The sequence below is a fragment of the Loxodonta africana genome, chromosome 21 (assembly GCF_030014295.1).
Source record: "Loxodonta africana isolate mLoxAfr1 chromosome 21, mLoxAfr1.hap2, whole genome shotgun sequence".
Classification (NCBI taxonomy): Eukaryota; Metazoa; Chordata; class Mammalia; order Proboscidea; family Elephantidae; genus Loxodonta; species Loxodonta africana.
In genome coordinates, this window is record NC_087362.1 from 22369902 (window position 1) to 22384242 (window position 14341).

The following is a 14341-nucleotide window of genomic DNA, read 5'->3' on the forward strand; positions in this document are numbered from 1 at the left end:
CACCAGGTGTGGGGTCGGTGTAGCACCTACTTGCCTGGATATATTGGGAGAAAAAAAAAAAACCTGTTGCCATCTAGTTGATTCCAACTCAGAGTGACCCTAGAGGACAGACTAGAACTGCCTCATAGGGTTTCCAAGGAGTGGCTGGTGAGATCGAACTGCCAACCTTTTGGTTAGCAGTTGAGCTCTTAACCACTGTGAAAACAAAGAGCATCTTAATTGTTCAGGCAACTTTTCAGAAACCAGATACAAAAGCCCAAATCTAGTTCTTTGTTCCACAATCCCCATGGCTGTCCCTATCATGGTGTCCTCACAAAAAACCTTAAGGGAAACCTAACAAGAAGGACAAAACCACTAGTTCCTTTTAACAACAAAAAGCCATATATAAACTTCAGAAAGCCAGTGAATGTTCAACTGATTGCAATCGTGTACCTCTCTGTAGTTTCTGAACTTGGCTTTTTCTGTTTAGCAAGCCACTAGGAGATTTAACTTATCATTTATAAGGATTTTTTTCAGTGGAGCCCCTGTTATCTAAATTGTTTACCTGTATTTACATCTACGTAGTACCACAGAGAATCACAGAATTTTAGAGCTAAAACACCAAAAACCAAACCCATTGGCTTCAAGTCATTTCTGACTCATGACAACTTTATAGGACAGAGTAGAACTGCCTCATAGGGTTTCTACTGCTGTAATCTTTATAGAAAGGAGCCCTGGTGGTACAGCAATTAAGCTCTCCTCTGCTAACTGAAAGGTTGGGGATTGGAACCCACCAGCTGCTCCACAGGAGAAAGATGTGGCAGTTGGCTCCCCTAAAAATTAAAAACCCGTTCCCACCTAGTCGATTCTAACTGATAGTGACCCCATAGGACAGAGCAGAACTGCCCCATAAGGTTTCCAAGGAGCGCCTGGTGGATTCAAACTGCCAACCTTTTGGTTAGCAGCCTTAGCTCTTAACCAAGGTGCCACCAGGATTTCCTCCCTAAAGAGTACAGACTTGGAAACCCTGTGGGGCAGTTCTACTCTGTCCTGTAGAGTTGCTATGAGTTGGAATCCACTCGACAGCACCTAACAACAACAAGAAGCCTAATTTTATCCCATACAATGAGGAGCCACAGAAGATTTTTAGCAAAGGAGTAGCACAGTCATATGCTACTAAAACATTTACTCTGACGGTAGCATAAAGGATGGCTGAAACGGGAAGAGAGAAGAAGAGGCTCTGAACATGCCCAACAAGAATGCAAACTATATAAAAAAAATTCTGAATTTCAGCAATGAATGAAATCAATTAATGAAGAGCAAATGGGGCCTTAAGGTCCCTTTACCTTGATTTTGTGATTCTTGCCTGGTTCTACATATTGATAAAACACAAGATGAAAAGTTACCAGAGGGTCAAATAAAAGTGCATACCATGTTTAAGGGCAGAAGTTGCATTATTTGGAACTCTGGCAGCCCGGGATTCAGCAGTACTTGTATTTAACGGCAACATCGGCCATATGAAGGGAAAGGCTGTGTCACTGAAAACCATGCAAAGTTATGATGCTTAGCTGCTTATGGAAAACTATTCTCAGTAGGACTTCGCTATTGCAAAATATTTGAATGAAAATGCGGTCCTATGAATTCCCGGTATTAAGCAATTTGTCAAACACCTGGTAGTCAGTCAGCAATCCCAGAGCAAGACTGGACTATAGCTGCCAGGGTTGCTGCCACCCAGCTCTTAAACTTCCTGTTTCCATTTGCAAATTCCAACAAGAAATTTCTTCACAGAGGCAAAGGATTGCTTGATGTTTTAGGGGCTATCTCCTTGTACCTATTGTCTGATAGTTTTGCCCAGCCTCCTGCTCCTGAATAGATCCAGGTTCTTAATCTGACCACACCTAGTTGAACCCCTACCCTGCGCACATCTGGCTTTCTCATTTGTAAAATCTTTCCCAAATGTAAACCTGTCCATGGTTCTGGTACACAAAACTAAAATGGCTTAGGGATAAAAATATAATTCACATAAAGTGAACTTTTAATGGTATGATTCGAACTAAAAACACTTAACGACACAAATGCAATGGCTTTTACCTCCCTTTTCCCAGGATATCACACTTAGAAATGTTTCCAGTTTTCTGAAATGATTTGCTAAATATTCACTATCTCCATTATAATGACGTCTTTCTAGATTTTTTTCTTAGCTTAATAAAATTAATGAAGAAAATTTCTGTGAAGTAAATAACTAAATAAATGGATAGAATTTCAGAACTGGGAGAGTAGATGTCACCAAGTGGGACCTGTCTCCCAACATAGGAATATCTCCTGTGATGTCCCTAACAGGTTATTATTTCTTCCATCTCTACCTAGACATTCTGATTGACTGCAGTTCACTTCCTGTTAAAAACCTCCTTTCCAGTTATTAACTCTGATGAGTAGTCAGACCCAATTACATGAAGCTGAAATCTGCTTACCTCTATCTTCCAACCCTTATTCCTGTTCTGCTTTTTGGAGCCACATTGAGTAAATCTACTCTTTCATTTGTAAGGTCTACATCTATTTGAAGAAAGTAATTATACTCACCTATATTTATATTTATAAATTTATTCTCTATGTCCAGTTCCATCAACCATTCCTTATATTAATAAAGCCCATAAATCACTCATTTTCTTAGTCACCCCTTCTGCAGAAACTTGTTATTTTCCAATCTCATTTTAGTATTTCCAGGGTATTGTGAAAGTCTGGACATGACATACTTCTGTTAATACTATGTAAGAGTCCATTCAACATCTGTGTCACACGGTTGACTCATTTTAAGCTTGGGGCCAAAGGAAACCCTTAGGTCGGTTATTTACCAAATGATCTGCTCTTAAACCATACACAAAGTATTTCTCCTAGTAACAACTTATTGAAAAAGGATGATAAAGAACGGGAACGAATTAACTAGTCTATGCAAGACTCTGAGCAAATGTCAAAGGAATATATTTCCATTTGAAATTCCTTATTTTTAAGGCAATACACTTTTTTTTTTCCATTTGCCAACATTGTAAAGTTGACTGAGATGGTATTCTGTGGAATCATCTGAGTTCTGACTGATATTACAGAAACTATCATAAATCTCTACCTAAACTAAAGATCTTTGGAAAATCTTTAATTTTTGAAAAGTTTTTTAATTGAAAACAATTACATAAACATTTACTGGACAAAACTGAAATATATGTGAAGCACTTTGATATCGTCCACTCACCAATATACTCTTTATTTTGTTCAGCTCAACATCATTCTACCAGGATGAGGGCCAAGGTTGGATGAGTTGTTGAATAAATCTTAAAGATTTGTTATACTTATGGTCCCCTATGTGTTAAAACCCCATTAAACCCCATTAGCACACTCAAATGACTATTCACTTTGTACCGTGATTGGAGTGTATTCTGCGTGGGACACATGTACATTTTACTTAGCTCTATTGTTGAAAAGAAAACAATTTGATAATATATATAAGACACTTTATACTGTAACTGGGCCAAAGAAAATCATCTTCTCCACTTTGCACAATCAAAATTACACTTATAAATCTAACAGCAACATTTCTGAGAGAACTTGAAGTCTCTAACTGATCAAGGTCAAAGACTACAGCCTTCAGTATGGATTATACCTCAATATAAAGAAAACAAAAATCCTCACAACTGGACCAATAAGCAACATCACGATAAACAGAAAATATTGATGTTGGCAAGGATTTCATTTTACTTGGATCCACAATCAATGTCCATGGAAGCAGCAGTCAAGAAATCAAATGATGTATTGCATTGGACAAATCTGCTGAAAAGACCTCTTAAAGTGTTAAAAAGCAAAGATGTCATTTTGAGGACTAATGCGCACCTGACCCAAGCCATGGTATTTTCAACTGCCTCATGTGCATGCAAAAGCTGGACAATGAGTATGGAAGATCAAAGAAAAATGGGTGCCTTTGAATTATGGTGTTGGTGAAGAATATTGAATATACCATGGACTGCCAGAAGAACAAACAAATCTGTCTTGGAAGAAGTACTGCCAGAATTCTCCTTAGAAACAAGAATGACAAAACTTCATTTAATTTGGGCAAGTTATCAGCAGGAACCAGTCCTTGGAGAAGGCCATCATGGTTGGTAAAGTAGACAGTCAGCAAAAAAGAGGAAGACCTTCCCCGTGATGGATTGACACAGTGGCTAAAACAATGAGCACAAATGTAGCAACAATTTTGAGGATGGTGCAGGACCAGGCAGTGCTTTGTTCTGGGGTACATAGGATTGCTATGAGTCACAGCTGACTCGAAGGCACCTAACAACAACAAAATGCTTCTAAAAGGCAGTGCTGCACTATTGGAAAATGTGTTGTCTAGTTTCATTTTCTAAATATTGAGTCATTACGAATGAAAGAGTTATAGCTACTAAGTGTTGTGATCTCTTTCATGGAAAAAATCCCATGAAGGACAGATATATTTTTCACACATCTAATTCCCATAACATGTACTTTTAAAAGATCCATTAATTTAAGTGTTGAGAAGATACTAGGATTTACTATTTGGCTTCATAATCTTAAGCACTTTGTTAAAACACTTGGCCTGTTTTTGAAACAAAATTTCTTTGAATAATCTACTTATTCAGGAAAATTTTGAAAAATATTTTCCCCTCCCAATATTACATTTCTTTTAAAAAAAGAAAAGAAAAAAAAAAAACCTTTCCTTTGAGAACATGGGATCTCCAATGCTCTCATGCCCCTGGTAAATTCCCTGTCCAATTACCTATCATCGCCCAGCTGTGATTCACACCCTGAGTTTAGATTTAGTGGCTAAAAGAGTTCACATCCAGTTGAGTTCAAATGAAGCAGGTCAAAGGAACAGAGCATGGATAATTCTGAGCACACAGATGTTCGGCAGAGACAGTTCAGAAACCAGCATGGAAATATCACTACTTCTGTAATTCCAATGCACTGTGGCCGCCAACAACAGAGAAACAATTAAACAATGCGTGTTCACCTGTTTGTTCTGGCCTGCAACATCTAAGTTCACTGTGTGGTTGTTTTTCTAATTATACCACACTTTTACCAAGTTATAACTGCTACCAATTGCTTTTAAGAATCAGTCTGGAAATGAATTAGCTGACGATGTAATAATAACAAGAATGTAATGGGGTTTCTTTTAAAGAATCCTATTGTTCACCACTGAAGCCCTGGTGGCACAGTGATTAAGAACTTGGCTGTTAACCAAAAAGGTCATCAGTTCCAGTCCAGCAGCCGCTCCTTGGAAATCCTATGGGGTGGTTCTGTTCTGTTCTGTAGGGTCACTATGAGTTGGAATTGACTCGAAGGCAATAGGTTTTGTTGTTGTTATCGGTCACTGTTAGTTTATTGCAGCACTCTGTAAAAATATAAATTAAAAAAAAAATAGAAAAGCAAAAAAACAATCCTCCCACCAAAAGCCAAGAGCTCATCTCAGTGCTGTGAGCTTTTGGGGTAAAAATGGCAAAAGAAAGAAATAGAACAAAGCAGAGAAAATATTCAAACTATTTAAGCTTTATTAACTGATAGAAGAGAAAGGCATGTCAAATGAGGGTGAAGTCAGAGTTCATCAAAGCCACTTGTGAACAGAAATCAAAGTTAGCTTTTCCAGCCTGAGATCACACATCTTATCCAAGGTCTGACTACACAGTGGTAAATCTGGAAGACTTCCAACTGATGGTCACTTCAGATCATTAGCCTTCACAGGGAGACAGACATGTCATTTATCTATCCAAATGAGCAATATTTATTGCTTAAGTTAGTGTGCTAGTTGCTATGGGAGATGCAAAGATCAACCAGACTTCTGTTTGGAATCCTACCTTCAAAAGGTCTAGAAGATGAAATAAGACAGGTGCATAAATAATGATAATACAGGGTAGAATCTGAGGAGAACTATGAGACAGGCATAAACTGCTATGGAAGATTAGAAAAGGAAAGGGACCCCCTACAGTGGGGGCAGGAAGAGGGAAATCTAGAAAGTGCCAAAGATGGCTCCATGGAGATGTCATCATTTTCTAATTTAGTAAGTTACTAGTTGACCTTTCAAAAATCCTTTAATATCCTTCTTCGGGTTCTTCTGGAGGTCTCTTCCAGGAAGGATGGGTGATAGCAGAACATGGGCTTCATCAGTATAGTACAATGATAGGCAATAAGGTCAACACTCTTTGTTGTGGGTGGTTAATAAAGCTTAAACAGAAAAATGTGAGTCCTTGCTAATCACCCAGCTGCACTATCCAATATGGTACACTAGCCACATGTGGTTATTCAAGTTTAAATTCAAATTAATTAAAATTGTTGTGTAGTGCCTGGGGTCTTAAATGCTTGCAAACAGCCAATCAAGGTACAATTGGTTTCTAATAGCTTGAAGAAACAGAGGAAGAAGGAGAGTCAGGAATAGGAGGAGAATTTGGAATGTGTGGCTAATTGCCTCCATGAACAACTGCCTCCTTTGCCATGAGACCAGAAGAACTAGATGGTGCCCAGCTACCATTATTGAACATTTTGATCAAAGATTCTATAGGACAACACTGATCAAAAGGAGGGAAATGTAAAACAGAATTTCAAATTCTTATGGACTCCAGGCTTTCTGGAGCCATGGAATCTGGATGAACCCCTCAAACAATTGCTCCAAGATAATCTTTAAACCTGAAACTCTTCTTAAAATGAAACAATAGCTTGGCTTAACTAGAAAAAAAATGTCTACCTTGAGCATTGTGCTTTTTTGAGATCTATCTATATGGGATCAATTTGACAACAGCAACTTGAAAGATTAGATAGAAAACTTAGGGATCAGTGAGTTTATGTTAATGGGGAAGGAACAACTCAGAAAAGAAGGGTGAGAATGGGTGTACAACTCAAAGAATGTAATCAATGTCACTGAACTGTACATGGAGAAACTATTGAATTGATGTAGTTTTGCTGTGCATATGCTCAAGAAGAACAAAAAATTTTTTTAATTGTTGTTGTTAGGTGCTGTCAATTCAGCTCCAACTCATAGCAACCTTATATATAACAAAATGAGATGTTGCCTGGTCCTAATTAAAATGAAATTATCTTAAATTAATAATCCAATTCTTCAGGTGCATTAGCCACATTTCAAGTTCTCAATAGTCATATGTAGCAATACATATGGCCATATGTCCAAGTGTGTCAGACAGAGCAGACAGAGAATATTTCCGTCATTGTTGAAAGTTCTATTGAGTAATGCTAAAGGATTAGAAGTGAGAATGGTCAGACATACTTTGGACATGTTATCAGGAAAGACCGGCTCCTGGAAAAGGACAACATGCTTGGTAGAGTAAAGGGTCAGCTAAAAAGAGGAAGACCTTGACCAAGATGGACTGACACAGTGGCTGCAACAATGGACACGAGCATAACAAGGATTGTGAGAATTGTGCAGGACCTGGCAGTGCTTCGTTCCATTGTACATAGGGTCACTATGAGTCAGAACTGACTTGACAGCACCTAACAGCAACAACAAAGGCTTAGTATCAAAATTATGAAAGCTATGTGCTTTGCCACTATAATTTTCAGGTACTTCCATCTGAACAATTACACAATGTTATATATTATATTAAAAGTAGGTATAAATACTACAAAGAAGATGATAGAGGGTTAGAAAAGTAAAGTACCACTGGTCTCTACTACATTGTATAATTTAAAATGATTACAAATAAAATTATTTTAGTTTTCAAAAAAAAAAATGCCTTAGCATACTTACATTTCACAACATTTTGAGGGAGCCATATCAATTAAACGTGTCAGTAGTCAAGCATGGGAAGTCCGGATACAGGAGCAAGAGTGGTGAGGAAGCGCAACTAAAGAAAAATCAAAATGAGTAAGCTGGGTAATATGAATTCAAACATTAAAAAAAAAAAAATCAGAACAATAAGAAACACTTTAAGTGTCGGAAATTATTTTTTTTAAGTGGAAATGATAGAAACAGAGAAATGCTCTAGGGGTAGAGAAGAAACATTGTCTCAATCCATTATCTGCATTATCTAATTCTCTGGATACACCTAAATCATCCCCAGGAAGACAACTTCCCCTACATAATTGCATATAATTTCTCTTGCATACACAAAGTGCTTGTTGTAAGTGTGTCTGCTTATTTTTTTAATTAATAGAATATTTATATGTAATTTTTATGCTGTATTGAAATTAGTCTTAACCTCAACATTATAAATCACAGTTATAAAACCTCATGAGATTAAAATATTATATCATAGGTCAGTGGGAATTTTCTTAATGATTCATAGTGAAATAAAACCACCTGAAACTGAGCTAAAGTTTCCTACTGAGAATTCAAAGAAAACATACTAATTGCCTCACTTATGTCTCTATCGTAATTAAAGCAACCTTAGAAGGAGCAGTCTAGGATCCAAATGTATTTTTATGTTTTAATACTTTGGGTAAACAACACTTAAATTCCATACGCTGAAATTTCTGGAGCTGAGAAGTAAATTTTTTTAAGGAACCAGCATATTGTCTTTCTAAAAATGGGAACTCTCTCTTCCTGAGAAATTGAGATTAAAGAAGAAATGTGTTCATTTAGAAGAGGAAACCCAGGCTACATGAGTTCTAATGACATATTTCATACATTTTTAATTAATAGAAGTGATGCTTGTTTAAAACCGTGTTTACAAAGAAGGTTACAATCCTATGCTTGCTTGAATGAGAAAAAAATATACATTTTTTTATATAAGGCACCCTAAAGAAATTTTATGGTTTTGATAATGATTTGAGATCATAAGTGTTTCCAAGGAGTGGCTGCTGGATTTGAACTGCTGAGCTTTAACTACTGTGCCACCAGGGCTCCTTAATAATGATTTAAGGTCATTTATTACTTCCTTATGTATATTCTCTTACATTAGGATTTTTCACATTTAATAAATAGCACTATAAAAATTAGGAAAATAGTGTTTCATGAAAAATTTGTGATTAAAAGACCAATTATTACCACTATTAAATATTTTAGGTTCGCATAGTGCTTCCAAGTTGTCAAAGCTTTTCAAATTACATACAGTAAACCTGAAAACCCAGAACCTGTGTAAGACAGAAGCCTGTCAGAGAAGGAAAATTCAAATACATTTCCACTAAATAGGCAGCTACAGAAAAGTGATGACTGCACCCTTTCAAAGGCAGAAAATTGCAAGACCCGGAAAAACAAAGCTCTCAGAGTTTTCACTGTACTATCACACTTAATCTATCTTAACAATAATATCTGGGAAGCATTCTTCTATTCTTTCTGCAAATGGAGAATATAGTTTGGAGGTGTTAAGATAGCCCAATCAAAGCAAAAGTTTTCTACTATGCATCCCAGTGGACTGATACAACAAGTGGGAAGAGTTGGAATTGTGACCCAGGGCTCCAGATTTTCTGTTCATAATTGTACTGCGGTAGACATTAGTGTTCCACTGTTATTCATAATGTTTTCACTAACCAATTTTTTCACAAGTAGACTACCAGGTCCTTCTTCCTAGTCTGTCTTAGTCTGGAAGCTCCTCTGAAACCTGTCCACCAAGGGTGACCCTGCTGGTGTTTGAAATACTGGTTGCAAACTTTCAGTGTCACAGCAACACTCAAGCCATCACAGTACAATTAATTGACAAACACACGCAAGTAAAATTTTTCTGAAGGTCCTTCAAAAGTGGTTGCAGTAGTACAATAACAGGAAACCACCAGAAATCCAACCCAGATTCCAAAGAGGATGTGGAAAGAGGGAAACCTTTGCTGGTGTCACATGGATCTTGGCTGAAAGAAGAGAATTATCAGAAGGGTGTTTACCTGTGTTTTGTTGACTATGCAAAGGCACTCGATTGTGTGGGTCATAATAAATTATGGACAGCATTGTAAAAAATGGAAATTCCAGAACACTTAATTGTGCTCACGAGGAACCTGTACCTAGGCCAAGAAGTATTCCTTCAAACAGAACAAATAATCTGAGAAGCTAGACTATATGAAGAAGAAGGTGGCATCAGGATTGGTGGAAGACTCATAAACACCTGCAATATGCAGATGATACAATCTTGCTTGCTGAAAGTGAAGAGGAACCAATTATGATGAAGATCAAAGCAATATGGATTATACCTCAACATGAAGAAAACAAAAATGCTCAAAACTGGGCCAATAAACAACATCATGATAAATGGAGAAGAGATTGAAGTTGTCAAGGATTTCATTTTACTTGGATCCACAATCAACACAGTCAAGAAATCAAACTACATATTGCATTGGGCAAATCTGCAGCAAAAGATCTCTTTAAAGTGTTCAAAAGCAAAAATGTCACTTTGAGGACTAAGGTGCACCTGACCCAAGCCATGGTGTTTTCTATCGCCTCATATGCATTCGAAAGCTGGACAATGAATAAGGAAGACTGAAGAAGAACTAATGCCTTTAAATTATGGTGTTAGCAAGGAATATTGAATATACCACAGACTGCCAGAAGAATGAACAAATCTGTCTTGGAAGAAATACAGCCTTCATCTCACATACTTTGGACATGTTATCAAGAGGGACCAGGCCCTGGAGAAGGACATCATACTTTGTAAATTAGAGGGTCAGCGAAAAAGAGGAAGACCCTCAATGAGATGGATGACGCAGTGGCTGTAACAATGGGCTCAAACATACCAATGATTGTGAGGATGGCAAAGGACGGGGCAGCGTTTCCATCTGGTGTATACAGGGTAGCTATTAATCAGAACCAACTGGAAAACACCTAACGAAAACAACAAATATTAGTGCCACTCAGATATTTGCAGTTTATCTAAGCCAGGGACATGGGGGTGGGGTGGGGGATTACACTCCCTTTCTCCTTTGAAGTTTGACAGGGACATATAGGTTGCTGATACAAGTATAAATTATCAGAAGTGTATTACTTCCTGGCACATTTAACTGCTAATGGAAGACTCTCCAGCCCTCCTTCCTCTGCACAGGTTGATAGGGTGTGCTGCCTTGTACCATCCCATGGAGGACAGCTGCAACATGAACTCAGTGATTGTTGTGTTGAGTTCCTGAGATACTGTAAATGTAGATCACTATAACCTAATCCAGCCCATGCTGGCTGAAACATTTTTGTGTTACTTAAACTCTAATTTAGCTCCAGTTCGGTCACACACCTAAAACGCAGCCCTTTCTTTTAATTACTACTAAAAATATCTGATGGGTGTTTTGGTTCACTCAAAGTATCATTTAAATTTCTCTCCAATTGTTTACATTTCCTCTATTTTTCCTAACAAATTCATTTACTCCCATTCAACTGTAAGAGCCTTCCCATCACCAAAAGTCAAAACATCTAACTTTTGCTTTTATCTTGGTGGTGGTTGTTGTCGTTGGGTGCCACTGAGTTGACTCCAACTCATAGTGACCTCATGTGACAGAGTAGAACTGCCCCATAGGGTTTTCTTGCTGTAATCTTTACAGAAGGTAATATTGGGGTTTTATTCTTTTTCTTATGATATCTCCTTTTTCACTTTTCTCTTCTCTAGAACATGAACTTGGCTGTTCTATAACTACCGGCTCCTAACTAATGTGATAAAAACACCTCTGTCACTAAATTCTATCTTGTAGTAATTTTTTTTTTTTTTTAAGAGAACACAAGTACAGCTGAGATGATACCTGCGCTTTATTGATCAGGACTCAAACTCAAACTAGCTTAGGCAAAGAGAAGGACTTTACTGGATCTCTGGGTTCAAGAAAGAGCTGAAGAACGAGAAGGGGACAAGGACAGGGAGCTAACTGTTCCTCAAGGAAAGCTGGAATCAGAAACTGAAATTCAGGCAACTTTCCTCCCCTCCCATTTCTTTCCGTGTTCCAGCTTCATTCTTTATTACTAGATACAACCGTAAAGACAGCTTAAGCTCACACATTTTATATCTTACCAATTTCTCCTCCTGTTAGACACTGGTTCTTTGTCAATTACAGTATGTGAAATCCAAAGGAAGGTCTCAGGTTGGCTTGGTTTGGGTCAGACGCCTATACCTGAAACAAACAACTGTGACAGAAGTGGAGCATCATGCTGGCACAGGGTGTGTGCCCCCATCTAACCTGGTGTAATGTAGTAGGGGTGTTCCCAGAGATGGAAGAACAGCAAGCTGGGTAGACAATACCATAGACACCCACTATACAAACGAACAAACAAAAAAACCCAAACCCACTGCCGTCAAGTTGATCCTAACTCATAGTGACCCTATAGAACAGAGTAGAATTGCCCCACAGGGTTTCCAAGGCTATAATCTTTATGGAAGCAGACTACCACATCTTTCTCCCACAGAGCAGCTGGTGGGTTTGATCTGCCAACCTTTTGGTTAGCAGCCAAGCACTTAACCACTGTGCCACCAGGGCTCTTTAATGCCTACTATACCAGAACCCAGAGTAATGCCTACTATAGAGCCATTAAAAGAGAAAAAAAAAAACTGCCTTTTTGGCAAATAGTTCAATTTGATTTCAGTCTATATAATCAAGAAGTTGAGCATTATAATGCTGTTGTTGTTGATGTTGTTAATTGCTGTTGATTCAAATTCTGCATCACGGTGACCCCATGTGTGCAGAGTAGAACTGCTCCATAGATTTTTCTAGGCTGTGACCTTTTGGAAGTAGATTACCAGACCTGTCTTCCTAGGTGCCTCTGGGTGGGCTCACACTGCCAACCTTTCAGTTAGTAGTCAAAAGCTTAGCCGTTTGTGCCTCTCAGGGAATCATTATAATAACTATACCAAAAAACCAAACCTGCTGATATCAAGTCAATTCCAACTTATGGCGACCCTATAGGACAAAGTAGAACTGCCCCATAGGGTTTCCAAGGAGTGGCTGGTGGATTCAAACTGCTGACCTTTTGGTTAGCAGCCAAGCTCTTAACCACTGTGCCACCCAAGCTCCATAAAAACTATAATACAGCTTAATCAACTAAGTTAGATTATAGTGGCTTATGTACAGGCACTCTTCCACAGGAGCTGAAAGCCTATTTTCATTTGAAGGGAAAACTGGTTCACAATTGCTATATTTATCATTAAACTGAAAGTTAACGGTGAGATTTGGGAACCATAATTCCAAACTTTGTATGAAGATTGAATGAAAAAGGCACTTTTGGATCTGAGACAAAGTAATATTGATCCCACCTGCAGATCAGCTCTGCTGTTACAGGATGCTTAGTCTCACCCCTTGTATTGATCATCTTTTCCCTTCTCTTCGCCTTCTTTTCCCTTCCCACTTCAATTTGCTTCCTTTCCCACTTCAATTTATTTTCCCTCCTCCCCTCAATTTATTTTTCCTTCCCACTTCAACTACTTTTCCCTTCCCACTTCAATCACCTTCTCCCTTCCCACTTAAATGACTCCTACACTGTATTAGGTTAAAAGAACTTCCTGTCTCACATTGAGAATCACTTTTCCATGACGATCTTCTATTCATTTGTGGATGAAAAACATGTAGAAAAAGAAATTGACTTGTCCTGCTCTTGTAGGAAAAAAAAAAAAATTCACACCTGAATATTTTTTAGGAATACAATGTAAGTGTAAAGCCACAGGAGCTTCTTTGGGAGATCCTTTATGTTATGAATTAGCTTCCTTGTGGTAACAGGGATGGTTTTCATTTGCTGAGAGGAGTTCCAAAAAGTCATTTCTTACATTTTCTTTCATACTCACTTACTTTCTATACAGCACCATTTTAAAACAATATGGCTCCCTCAAAATCAAACGGTACCTATCTGCTTAAAGATAGGATGACCATAGAATTTATTGTCTAAACTTGGACACTTTTGAGACCAAAAGGAGGCACTATTAATAAATGTGCCAGGATAGTAGAGCACACTGAAACAGTCCAGCACAACCCAAGTCTTAAAATCACCCCCACCTAAAAGTCATAACTGATCAGTTTGACTTTCCATTTCTACTGATCAATTTGACTTTCATTTTCTACTGACATTGTAAAAGAAAAAAAACAATTCTTTGCTTTGCTTTTTTTGCAAAATGTAGAATGCTCCAGCTAACTTATTTTCCATGAAACACTGACAACCTTTGAAAGAAATCCTGATTATTTATACAGTTTTGAATCACAGAGATACCATTTAGAATCCTCACTTAGTTTCCTAACCCAGCTAAGGTTAGTTAAATAAGGCCCTAACAAACTGCTAACATTTAGATTTGGCCAAAAGAAAACCCAGGCCTTGGAACTCCATGACTGTGGTGGACCACAGGCCTCTCCTGTCTCCCACAGCTCTGTAGATCTCCAATGGGCTGAGACCTCTGTCCAACAGCACAGGCTAAGCCATAAATCAGATTTTCCTCGGAATCATGGTAAGAGGACTAGGACAGTTACTGGCTTATTTTTA